This window comes from Ovis aries, chromosome 10 (genome assembly GCF_016772045.2).
Source record: "Ovis aries strain OAR_USU_Benz2616 breed Rambouillet chromosome 10, ARS-UI_Ramb_v3.0, whole genome shotgun sequence".
Classification (NCBI taxonomy): Eukaryota; Metazoa; Chordata; class Mammalia; order Artiodactyla; family Bovidae; genus Ovis; species Ovis aries.
This window is the reverse complement of record NC_056063.1, coordinates 33,260,432-33,272,831: the sequence shown is the minus strand read 5'-3', so window position 1 is coordinate 33,272,831 and position 12,400 is coordinate 33,260,432. Positions and strand designations below refer to the sequence as shown.

The 12,400-nt window shown below is 45.0% G+C and overlaps 1 protein-coding gene across 5 annotated transcripts in view; it reads left to right on the top strand.

The window, feature by feature from the left end:
- The first annotated feature begins 233 nt into the window (after nt 1–233).
- WASF3 (WASP family member 3) overlaps nt 234–12,400 on the top strand; it is a 74,746-nt gene continuing 62,579 nt past the window's right edge. For 4 of the 5 annotated variants that reach the window (XM_042254874.2, XM_015098172.4, XM_042254869.2 and 1 more), the window contains exon 1: nt 234–357. The gene's annotated coding sequence lies outside the window, so the exon portion shown is untranslated. Of the gene's footprint in view, nt 358–6,028; nt 6,255–12,400 lie in introns of those variants that run through there. The other variant, XM_060394091.1, reaches the window with a different exon arrangement.

Here is a 12,400-nt window from a genome sequence, read left to right as displayed (position 1 = left end):
GGGAGGGACTCAGGTCAGAGCCTCATCCCCAAGCTCGGGGCGGAGGACCAAGGCTGAGAGCCACCTCCTCCGCAATGCCCCTCCCCTCGGCGCAGACACGCCGCGCTCCTGCCGCACCCCCATTGGCCGAAGCGCCCGCCAATTCAAGAGCCGCGGCCGGTGAGCGGGCTCTGGTTGGTGGAGCCGGCGCTGGGCCCCACCCCGCTCCGCCGGGCCCCCCGCCGGGAGGGGGCGTGGCCGCGGCCGTGGCCGGGCCGGAGGCGGCGTCGCCGGCGCCGCTGCGCGCGGGGCGGTGCGGGGCGGTGCGGGAGGTGCGGGGCGGCGGCGGCGGGACCATGGAGCTGGGGGCGCGGACCGGTGAGTGCGCGCTGCGGCCGGCTGTCTGTCCCCGGCCTCGATCCCTGCCGGCTCCGGGCCGGGCGGAGGCGGGCCCCCGCAGCCCCGCGGCCAAGTGAACTTGCTGCATCTCCCGGGCGCCTGGGCGATCGGCGGGGCCCAGTGCGGCCCGGCGCATCCTCCCCGCCGACTTCCCGCGGTCGCTCTGCGGCCCTTGGCCCCGGTACGCTCCTCCCGGCCGCAGGGCGGGCGCCCGGGCCTCGGCCCGCGCCGCACACAGGAGCGCGGGGCTGCCCAGCGCCCGGGGACCTCGCGTCCCTCCGGGCTGCGCGCGCCCTCGCCGCACCTTGGCCCCGTCCCCGCGTGCCCGCCGCCCGCGGTCCGGCCCTCTCCGCTCGGCTCGGCCCTCCCCCGGTGCTGCGGGAACCCGAGGTCAGGGTCCCGGCCTTGGCCTTCGGGCTGGGCTCCGGGAAGGGGTCGGCAGCCCACGAGCGGCGCGCTGCGGGGCCGCGGGGCTGCGGGGTCGCTGGGCAGGGATGCGTCCTCCGGGGAGACTCTCCCGGCGGGGCCCGGGGCTTCGGCCGGGGGGGAAAGCCTTTGCCTCTCTCGGTGTGCCGGCTCACGGGCAATGGCGATTTCTTCTTGGTTCAGTCTCTGCAAGGGAGAGTTCCCTGGTGGAGAGCAGAGTTCTTAATTATTAAGAAACTCAGCCGTGGGCTTAAGGGATGAATGGAACATCTCATTTCTTAGCTGCTATTGGGCGGAATAGGAATTCTTTCTCATTTGGGGGTGAATTTTAAATACCCAGTCACTACTAGCAATAATTACTAAGTTTTTAAAAGCTGACACTTTAAAAGGTCTGTTTTAGCTTTTGAAGTGCTTCAAATCAAGTGTCTCGTGGGGCAGGAGATACTAACTTAAGAACTGGAATCCACATTTTTTTAAGGGGAGGAGCCAGCCATTAGAAGTGTTTTGCATCTTAAAAAAAAAAAAATGAGGTTTCCCAAAAGTTTAAAATGTCTGCTTCTTTATCGAAATTAGGTTCAAAGTGTTATAATTGACATACATTTCTTTTGCCTCTAGGGCAAATTCCGTTGAAGGTTGGTTGCTTCTTTTTGTATCTGCTTCACCCAACTTTCCTTTTCTAGCCGTGAAACAATGCGGAGATTCTTGAAAGCTAGTTCTTTTTATCTGCTGGAGAGGTTAAACAAAAGGAAGCCGGCCTGGTCTTTCCCATAGGCAGTTCTCATTGTGTGTCTGGGCTCCTTTCTAAGAGCAGCCACAGTCAGACTCATTTTTCTTCATTTTTAAAGACCTTCTTAATTTATATTCATGAGAGTTGTGTCTTTTCAGACGTTTCGAGCTCACTAGGTTGGAGAGTTTGGTTGGCTTTATGTAGTTACCATCTGACCTGTAGTCTCTGTTTTCTTACCACAGTGAAAAGCTTGTTCTAGAACTATCTACTTATAAAAATTGTTCCTGCCCTTCTGGTTGCTGACCTGAAGTTGCATTGTAGCATCGCTTTCTCTGTCTGTCTCAGATTTATTGACCAAATAGTCATTGATGTTCTACACTATTTTTACAAATTCTGAATATAAAGGTAGAAAAACACACTTTGCTGAGCAGTCCTGCCAGCATTAGCACATCCCTCCTCTTAAGTGTGCGCATCCCTCTTCTACAAGTGTGTCCTTGTAGGTGGGCTTTACCCTTCTTCCTGTGGGGACCTGCATGTGACAAGGAACTTTTTGGTTATTGGAACATTTTGATTGAAACAGTTGCCTGTTCAAGTGTTCAGAGTTATCTGAGCTCCTGGGCCACTGCTGCTGATCTTTCAGAGTGCCCAGAACTGTCTCGGAAGGATAGCTATTTGAGATTGTGTTTTCCAGGCATAGGTGACTGTCATTCCTTATATTTTTTGGGAGCGCCTCCACATGGCTGGACAGACCGCAAATGCTCAGCTTCTCTTTTCCATCCTTGTTTCTCAGCACCTGGTTTTTCCAAATCCTCTTGGCATTTGGACCTCTGCATTCCTCTTCAGGGCTGGTTCTTTACCCCCAACTCATTTTAGGTAGGTAAAACTGGAATATCGTAGACCAGCAGGGCATAAATAATGCATATTGCATAATAAATGTAACATCACTCTAGAGATCAGTGGGGTGGAAAGTCTGCAGTCTCCTCTCCTCCTCTTACTGGCGCCCTGGTCCTGTCCTGTTCCCTTCTCCATGGTCAGGTGTGTCCTTGGAGAACGGGCAGCGGGGCAAGGCTGGAGGGAGGGGCGGTTGAGGAGTAGGACGAGGTGGTGTGTGTGTTGGGAGAGGGAGGGGACAGGGCCATGCAGGGTGTTGGTTGGTAGGTCTCTGCTGTCCCTAGACACCAGGTCAGGCAATAGCAACCATTCCCTTGGGGGAAGATGCTGACCTTGTCAATTTCAAGGTGCCTGCAGGGCGCATCGGTCAGTGGCTGCACTGGGATCCGGATATTGGGAGGTGTCTGGACTAGGAGACACACACTCGAGAGTTCTCAGCACTGGCTCCCAAACTGCTTGCCACAGTGAACTCGCAGGGAGACTGTGGGGATTAAATTGTTGAAGGACCCTCAGCAGTGCAAACACCTGTCCTCCCTGAGCACCCAGGGACAGCTTCCACCAGGGTTTCTACCAAATTCCTTCTGATGGTGTCTTTGCAAAGCTGTGACTTCCCTGCTTGCTAGGGAAGGTGTTGGGGGAGTGATATCCAGTCTGACTCCAGGTGTGAGAAATTGTGAGCTGTTCCACACAGGCACGTGGGCTGTTCATGGTTTATTTAACAGTGAAGTAAAATACCCATTTTCTCTCAATAGAAGTGCACTGTTTTCAAATGGGTACTAAGTTGCTAGTAGATACTTGTTACTTGCATGTAGCTAAAGGTTTCATTACTCCCTGGCCATTTTCTGGTTGCAGTCAAGAGGGTGCAGTGAGCAGAGAAAGTTCTGGAACCTCTGCCTTTGTTAACAGCGGAGGCTGTGGAGTAGATCGGGTTTTTCAGGAAGCATGTGTAGAGTGAGAAGAGAAGTGAGGAGAATGGACTCTCTGGGGTTCTCGTATTTAAAAGGCAGGCTGCCACGTCGAGACTGAAAGAATGGGAGTTGGGGACATGTGTGGTGTCTGGGAAACCATGATACAGTGCAGCGTCATTCAGGGGGGATGATAGCAGCCAGGTCATCACAGAGGTGATGCTCGTGGTGGCACAGGGACGGGAACAGGAGCGAGACCGCTGGTTGTGAGTGGGCTTCCTTGTAAGCAGGGGCCAGGGTGTGGTGCTGAAGGGTGATGGAGGGAGGGTAGGCGAAGGGGGGCAGTTACTTCTTTTTCACTGGAGGGCTTTGAGCATATTGAAGGACCAAGGGGCAGAAGGTGCTAGACAGACATGCCGTTGGATGGTGGTTTCAAGGTTTCTGTTGGATTTAGCTCTAGGATGTAATTACTGACTTTGGCAGGAGGCGTCTCAAGGGAGCCTCACTGCTGTGGATTGGGGGGTGATGGAGCTAAGGGGGTGCAGCCAGTCAGGGAAGGCTAGATTTTGAAGGTGAGAGAAGGGCCTTCGCTTAGAGAGGAACCCTAATGCAGGGTGAGTTTTGTGTTTTGTGACAAGTACAAAACGGGGACCAGCACTCAGGGAGAGGGTTGTTATGAAATGAACTAAAGTGGAACTGTTGCAGTAGATAGTAAAATCTTTGGATTGGGACTTCCGTGCTGGTCCAGTGGCTAAGACTCTGTGCTCCCAGTGCAGGGCCTCAGGTTTAATTCGTGGTTGAGGAACTAGAACCCACATACCGCATCTAAAGCCTATGCCTGCCACAACAGAGATCAAAGACCCTACATGCTGCAACTAAGACCCGGCGCAGCCAAAATAAATAAATAAAAGTAAATATTAAAAAAAAAAACTTTGGATTGCACTGTAGCACAACTTTTAAGGTCCAATACTGTCAGAAGTTTCTCTTGTTAAAAGCAGTCTTCTTAAGATGCTGTTTTCCTCTTAAGGCACGCTTTTCCTGCAGCAGGTGGTTCTTCTAAGGGTGGGTATTTGTGTGCACAGCCTTGTCATTTTCCCGGGTCCTGGTGTCCTCGGAGGGTCACATTGTGACGTCCTCTCTCTGGCTGCCCTTTCCTGGCGGTGCTTCCCTGCCCACTGACCTCAAGGCCAGTCTTGTTTGTTTCCGATCAGAGCCCCTCCCCCTTAACTTAATAGATGTCCTTGGATTAGAATATTCCCCATACTCAGATTTCACTCCAGATCTTTGGAGTCACCCTGATCTGTTTTTTCCCCTGGACCATGCCTCTTGTCTCCGAGGTTAGCTCTTCTTCACCTCTGTTGACTTTTTATTTTTAAAAAATTTTAAATATCCCAAACACCCCAGGGTATTTTCTCACTTTTTCAGGTCTGCTAGAGCCTCTGAGCCTTGATTCTGAGCTCAGCATCTGGGATCATTTCTCAAACTTTTTACAAATGAGATTTTTTTCCCCCTCTTATGCCTGTTGTTGGGGTGTCCTCTGATCTTCTGGAACAATGGTCTTGAAATTGATGTCAAGATGTTTTCAGTTGTGTTCCATATTCTTGAACCTTTTCAGTGTTTTATTTTAATTTCTTTCTTTTAGTCTTTGCTTTCTGGTTCTATTCAGGAGGTCCCCTTGTGTTTGGGTGCCTGCCATGTATCATGATAGTTACTGGTGGTGACAGGATTGATGCAGCCAAACTCCTGTCCTCTAAAGCCGGAGAGGTGAGGCAGAGGGTTAATTGTTTCATTCATCATCTATAAACTCCTGATGGGCAGGAACCGGACAGGTGGTGCCTGTCTTGGTAGATGTGTCTGGCTTGGTCAGATGCCCTCAGGTAAAGACCTCGATAGCTCATAGCCTTAGCTCAAAGGGGTAACACTCATTTGTCTTCCACCAGCCAACTTGACCTTTGGTCTCTGAGTACTTCTGACAGTATTGGACATTAAAAGTTGTGTTCCAGTACTATCCAAAGTTTTTTTTTTTTTTTAATATTTTTATTATTTTGGCCGTCCTGGGTCTTAGTTGCAGCATGTAGGGTCTTTGATATTTGTTGTGGCAGGTGGAGTCTTTAGCTGTGGCATATGGGATCTAGTTCCCTGACCAGGGCTTGAACCTAGGCCCGCTGCATCGGGAGCACGGAGTCTTTGCCACTGGACCACGACGGAAGTCCCAATCCAAAGATTTTATTATCTATGGCAACAGTTCCATTTTAGTTCATCTCCTACCATCCTCTCCCTGAGTGCCGGTCCCCGCTTTGTGCTTGTCAACAGTTCAGTGAAATTCTGTTGGCAGTGTAAAGGTATGGATGTGATTGACTGTGAACCAGAGCCCATGTGGCCATATTTTATCCACTAAATGAATGACATAGTGTATTCCTTGCACATAGAAGAGCCTCAACAAACATTTTTTCATTGACTGAATGTCATAAGTTTTGATTCATGACCTAAGCAGAGCACTACCCCTACTGTGTAATTTAAAAACTTGATTGGAGTCATTTTGTCCTGCAGGCATCACACTTATTTTCTTTCAGCGTCTCAAAATTGTATATGACACAGTGGTTTTTGGTTTTCACCTGTTCCTTTATGTAGTGCTGGGTTAGGGAATTACCTGGGCAGATTTCCACTTTGGCCTGACATTGTAACTCTTTCCTCAGGCTAGAATGAATGCTTCTGGAGAGGCTCAGGGATTTACATTACTCCTTGTGGTGCCTGGAAGGAATAGTGCCTAAACAGAGAGCCAAGCGTCCAGTCCAAAGTGGGATGGCATTAACCAGGAAGTTGCAAGGAGGGAGACGAAGCAGCATGTGCTCCTATTGGTCTCGTCCTGTGAGCGGCTGTCCGTAGCCTGGAAAGGGAGCCATAGAGTCACCTTCCGTTCCTGCAAAGTAACATCTTAATTTTGGTGCCATGATTGTAATTTTCTAATATAAGACATTCATCTATTTCAATAGTAATAGAAAACTAATTTGTTATATAACCAACCTGTAGATTTAGAACATATCTTCGTTCTTGGTTTTCCATAGGATTTGTCTCCCATTTTTGTACACCCTTTAGAATTAACGACCTTGATTATTGATTTAAAAAACAGCAATACACAGAATCCCCCAAACTCCCCGGTCACCTGTCTTTGGATTTCAATTACACACGGCAAACAGCTTTGTTTCCAAAGGTTCGACTGAAGTGGAAATTGTTCTTTGAGATATCCCAGGGAGGAAGATTATTAAAACATTACTTCTTTATACAAATTGGCATTGTAATTTTGAATGGTTACAGGCTTGTCAACCTTAGTGAAGTCCCTACCTGAGCCTAATTAAAAATGCATATCTTCTGCACTGTTTGTCCATTGCAATCACATAGGTTAGTTGAAAACTTCTTCCATTTCCAGGATGTCCAGGAACATCCTGGACATTCTGTTCCTCCAAAAAAAAAATTATGGACCTGACAAAACCTTAAGGCATCATTTGAAAGAATTGTATTAGGGATTAGGCATTAAAGGGTTTAGAAGAGAATTTCTTTTAAGCCACATCTGTGGCCACTATTTCCTGCTACACAGTTTGGAAGTTTGTGGCTTTATTTCTTCAGCTATTTGGTTGCTAATGATTGTCAAATTTCATTTGAAACAAATGATATTGCCCTGTATTTTAATATTTACTCAGCATTTTTTTTCTTTTTTTTTGGACACAGAAATAACTTAGATCCACTGTGTATACGTGAAAATTCCAAGTACAGTTTTGTTTAAATGGAATGTGTACTCTCTCCAAATACTTATTGGGATACTTGATTTTATTGGACAGAAACAGTGGGGGCGTATCTCTCTTGTTACCCCTTACATAAAGGCTTGAATTAACTTATAGGAGATACTCATAATAATAAAGCTGTTATAAATAATGAGAATAAAAACTCTGTGAAGATCGGAAATTAAAATAACAGTACCTGTACTGTCAGTGGCATTCGAGCCTCCCAGGTCGTTGTTTTAGATGCGATGGACTTATTTGAATAATGCAAGATGTCAGTGACTCAACACGAGAAGCACCTTGGCTTGAGGTGGTGTGTGTTGGAAGCTCGGTTGGAATTCAGTTTATTCCTCTACTTACAAGTAATTTGAAGGCCGTTGTATTCTTCCTTCTCTATTAATGCTGGAAGGCATGGTCATAGGTGGATTTTTTCACTCTTCTTATGGATGGTTTGGAGGGAGAATGGGGAGATTTGGAATTAGGTAGACAAAAATCCTCTGAGCCTGGAAGACCTGCCAGGCCAGCATAATTTTAATATCTAATATTGTCAAGGATGTTACAAGGAAAAAAATCAAAGGGCAGTCTCATTCATGAACATGCTTGCTAAATCCTAAAAAATAATAGTTAGATCTGTCACTATAAAAGGACAATATATCATGTGCTATTTGTGTTTATTTTAGAATACAGTGTTGGTTTAGCATTCAGAATCCAGTGTATATCACCATGTTAATGAAGGAAAAAAAGCTAGACAATCACCATTAGATGCAGGACACACTAAATTTAGTATCTATTTGTGATGAAAAACTTTCAAGCAAACTAGGAAGAGTATCTGTAAGAAAATGTGCAGCAGATGTCCCATTGGTGGCGAAATAATAAAAAGTGACCTTCTGAAATTGGAAATGAGATACAGATGCTTGTTCTTATCACATTTATTCAGCATTATGTTGTAGGTTCTTGCCAGTGCAGTAAAATAAGAAAAAGAAATGAAAGATACAAGAGTTGGAAGAGGAGAAAATTTAGTACATGCAGGCAAAACTATTTTGTATGTATAAACATCCGAAAGATTATGTGTAAGCTATTAGACTTAAGATGTGTGTTTAGCCCGCTTGCTAGATTCTCTGTGGCCATAAACAATTAGAAATGGAGTTAATAAAGGTACTGTTTATAATAACAGTAAGTATCTGAATATACAGGAGTAGAACTTGCAAGTAATTTGCAATACCTTTACGTAGAAAACCATAAAATATTTAGAAAATTCAAGGAACAGGTAAGTAAAGAAGGAATATACTATGTTCGTGGAATGAAAGACCAATATTACAGAGATGTCCATTCTCCCTAAATTGATGTGGTTCCTTTCAACTCTAGTCCATAGCCTGAAAAAATCTGGGGGTGTGGAAACTGGCTATGTGTTTATGTGTTTCTAGGATTTATGCAAATGTAGAGAGCAAAGAATTTCAAGACACCCTTGAATAAGAACAGGCGGCAGGACTTATCCGATATCAAGAGTTTACAAAGTCATATATTCTAGACAGCGAATATTGGCACAAGCGTAGGCAAACAGATTAATGAAACTGCATAGAAAGCCCTGAAACAGAACCAGAAATGTGTAGACATTTGATTGTATGACATACGGAAAGTTTGGAAAGTATGGTCTTTTTGAGAATTGATGTGTGATCCGAAAGAAAAATGGGTAAGAGATTTGAATAAGTATTTTACAGATGTACAGGTATGGCCATACAGATGGCCAGTGACCACATGAAAAGAAGCTTAAGTTCATTAGGAATCAGGAAGCACAGATAGAAATAATCCTGAGATGCCACCGTAGAGTCGTCAGCTTGGCTCACGTGGAAAAGGCCAGACAGAGGCCTGTAGTGTGCAGAGCAGTGGGGCAGCGGGCACCAGTATCCCTGACCCATGGGTGTGCAAACTGTCACAAATATGGAGAATCGTCAGGCGTTATTTACTAAAGCTGACTATCCACGTACCGTGTGAGCTAGAATCTCTGTTCTAGGTGTGCATACATCCAGCAGAAATGCTTGAGCCTACCAGGATGCAGGTATGGTGGTGTTTGCAGCAGCATTACTGTAATAGCCCGTTTGGAAACAGCCTAGATGTTCATCAGCGGTAGAGTGACTGAGTAAATCGTGGTGAATTCACATATTGTTCCGTGATAGAAATGGAAAACGTTATGTTGCATGCAATAACAATGATAATCTCATACATTTAATGTTGGGCAGAAGATGCTAAACAGCAGAATTCATAACTGCGAGATTTCACTTAAATAAAATTAAAAAGAGGTGTTAGTTAGGGAAGTGATTCCCTTTGGGAAGGAGAACGGATTAACACCTGAGCAGGCATAGAGGGCACATCTGAGGGTGCTGGCAGTGCCCTGCTTCATGATCTCTGTGAATGACCCGAGTTTGTCTACTTCATGGTAATTCTGTACAAGTTGTAGGTTTAGGGGGCTGTGAACCTTTTTGTAGATGTGAAATATTTCCAAGAAAAAAAGTTTTAAACATTTAAGTAGAAAAAGAAAAGGAAGTCTGTTTTAAATGTTTTTAATGTAATTAAAAAGGACCTTTGTTTTCACCTTGTTGTTGTTCAGTCACCCAGTCGTGTCCAATTCTTTGCGACCCCATGGACTGCAGCATGCCAGGCCTCCCTGTCCCTCACCATCTCCTGGAGTTTGCCCAAGTTCATGTTCATTGCATGGATGATGCCTTCCAGCCATCTCATCCTCTGATACCCTCTTCTCCGTTTGCCCTTAATCTTTCCCAACATCTGGGACTTTTCCAGTGAGTCGTCTGTTCACATCAGATGACCAAAATACTGAAACTTCAGCTTCAGCATCGGTCCTTTCAGTGAATATTCAGGGTTGATCTCTCTTAAGATTGACTGGTTTGATCTTCTTGCAGTCCAAGGGACTTTCAGGAGTCTTCTCCAGCACCACAGTTCAAAGTCATCAATTCTTTGGCGTTCTGCCTTTTATACAGTCCGATTCTCACAACCACTGGGAAGACCATAGCTTTGACTATATGGACCTTTGTTGGCAGAGTAATGTCTCTGCTTTTCAACACACTGTCTAGGTTTGTCATTGCTTTCCGGCCAGGAAGCAGTCTTCTGGTTTCATGGCGCCACAGTTGCTTTGTGCTGGTTTGTGTCCTGTGACTTTGTAGAACCTGTCTTTTGGTTTTAGCAATGTCACTGTGGATTCCCTGGGACTTTCTACATATAGGATCATGACATGCTCTAGTCATGAAATTGACTGCTGCTGCTGCTGCTGCTGCTAAGTCACTTCAGTCGTGTCCGACTCTGTGCGACCCCAGAGATGGCAGCCCACCAGGCTCCCCCATCCCTGGGATTCTCCAGGCAAGGACACTGGAGTGGGTTGCCATTTCCTTCTCCAATGCATGAAAGTGAAAAGTGAAAGTGAAGTCACTTAGTCGTGTCTGACTCTTAGCGACCCCATGGACTGCAGCCTACCAGGCTCCTCCATCCATGGGGTCTTCCAGGCAAGAGTACTGGAGTGGGGTGCCATTGCCTTCTCTGTATTAATATGACATGTTGTGCTAATTGATTTTGTGGGGTTAAGCTAACTTTGCATTCCTGGGATAAGTCCAATTTGTTCATGATATGTAACTCTTTATATGTTTCTAGATTTGATTTGTTAATATTTTGTTGAGGGTTTTTGCATCTAATTCATGAGGGGTATAGTTACCTTGTGGTACTTTGTCTGGCTTTGGTGTCAGCATAAAACTGGTTCATAGAATGAATTAGGAAGTGTTTGTTCTTGTAGCAGAATTTGTGAAAGATTGGTATTTATTTCTTTTTAGATATTCACCTGTGAAGTCATTTTGACCTGAGCTTTTCTCTGTGGGAAGATTTTTAATTACTAATTCAGTCTCTTAACTTGCTGTCCATTTATTCAGCTTTTCTAAGTAAGTTTTGTTAATTTATATGTTTCTAGGAATTTCCCTTTTCATCTAAATTGTCTAGTTTAGTGGCAGAAGCTTCTTCAGAGAAGTCCCTTGTAATCCTTAGTAGTGATCAATGTCTGTTCTTTCCTTCCTGACTTTACCGATTTGTGATTCCTCTCCTTGTTTCATGGGCGGTCTAAAGGTGTATCGGTTTTGTTAATCTTCTACCAGCTAGGTGGAACTTAACTTCAAAACTGTTGAAAAATGATCTATGAATGTGTTTTAGACTATAGAATTTTAGAATGACAGTTGTCTGGGACTGTCTTTTTACTGTGAAACTGTTGTACAGCAAGATGAGAGAACTAGATTAAAACACAAAAGTAAATAAAATATGCAAGCTAGAGAAGGAGAAAGATGGTGATGATCCATTATAAGTAAATTATTTAATTATAATTTTTTGCGTCCCTTTTGTTGAGTAATTTTGGAAATAGGCAAGTAAAATTCAAGTATTTTAATGTTTCGTGGATTCCAGACAAACATTAAATCAAAATACGAAAGATAGGAAATAGGTTGAAAATTATAGTTCTTCTTTATGTGGGAACATTTGTATTTTCGTTTGTTTTCCAGATATAACAGAATCTCATATATATTATCACCTTGCCTATTTTACTGTTTTTCTTTTGTCTCTGAACTTTTGGGGGAAATGAAAAAAAGAAAAACGTGACTCTGTTTGCATCCTGGTCATCCTGCATCCATCCCTCACTATAATCTTTAGAGATGGTGTGTACTCTTGTGAGGAGCTTCCCCAGTGGCTCAGCGGTAAAGAATCTGCCTGCAATGCAGAAGACTTGGGTTCAGTCCCTGGGTCGGGAAAATCCCCTGGAGAAGGGCATAGCAACCCACTCCAGTATTCTTACCTGGAAAATCCCATGGACAGAGGAGCCTGGCGGGCTGCAGTCCATGGGGTCGTACAGTCAGACACAACTGAGCACATATTCTTGTGATGACCCTTTCCAGCAGGAGACGCCGTTCTAACAGTTAGCATGCCCACTGATTATGCATGGTCATCAGAAGCAAATGAATGAGCCCAGAGGAAAATGAAACTGAATCTTGCCCGAAGAACATGATTTCTGGATTGACTGCCTTTCGGAAGCCTTAGCTGTTGAAAATTAGAGATGCATGTATTTCCAGTCACTTCTTATTGTGTATTTTTGGGTTTCCAGAATTTTCAAGGCACTTGAAAATAACCTCTTCAGTTTTTCCTTTTAGAGCAGCTATTAGGATAGGTTCTTATTAATATGAATGTGTCTAAAAGTTGGCTTTCATGTTTTCCCCCCCCTCAGAAGTGCTATAGCATAATGTATTTTAAAAATATGTGCA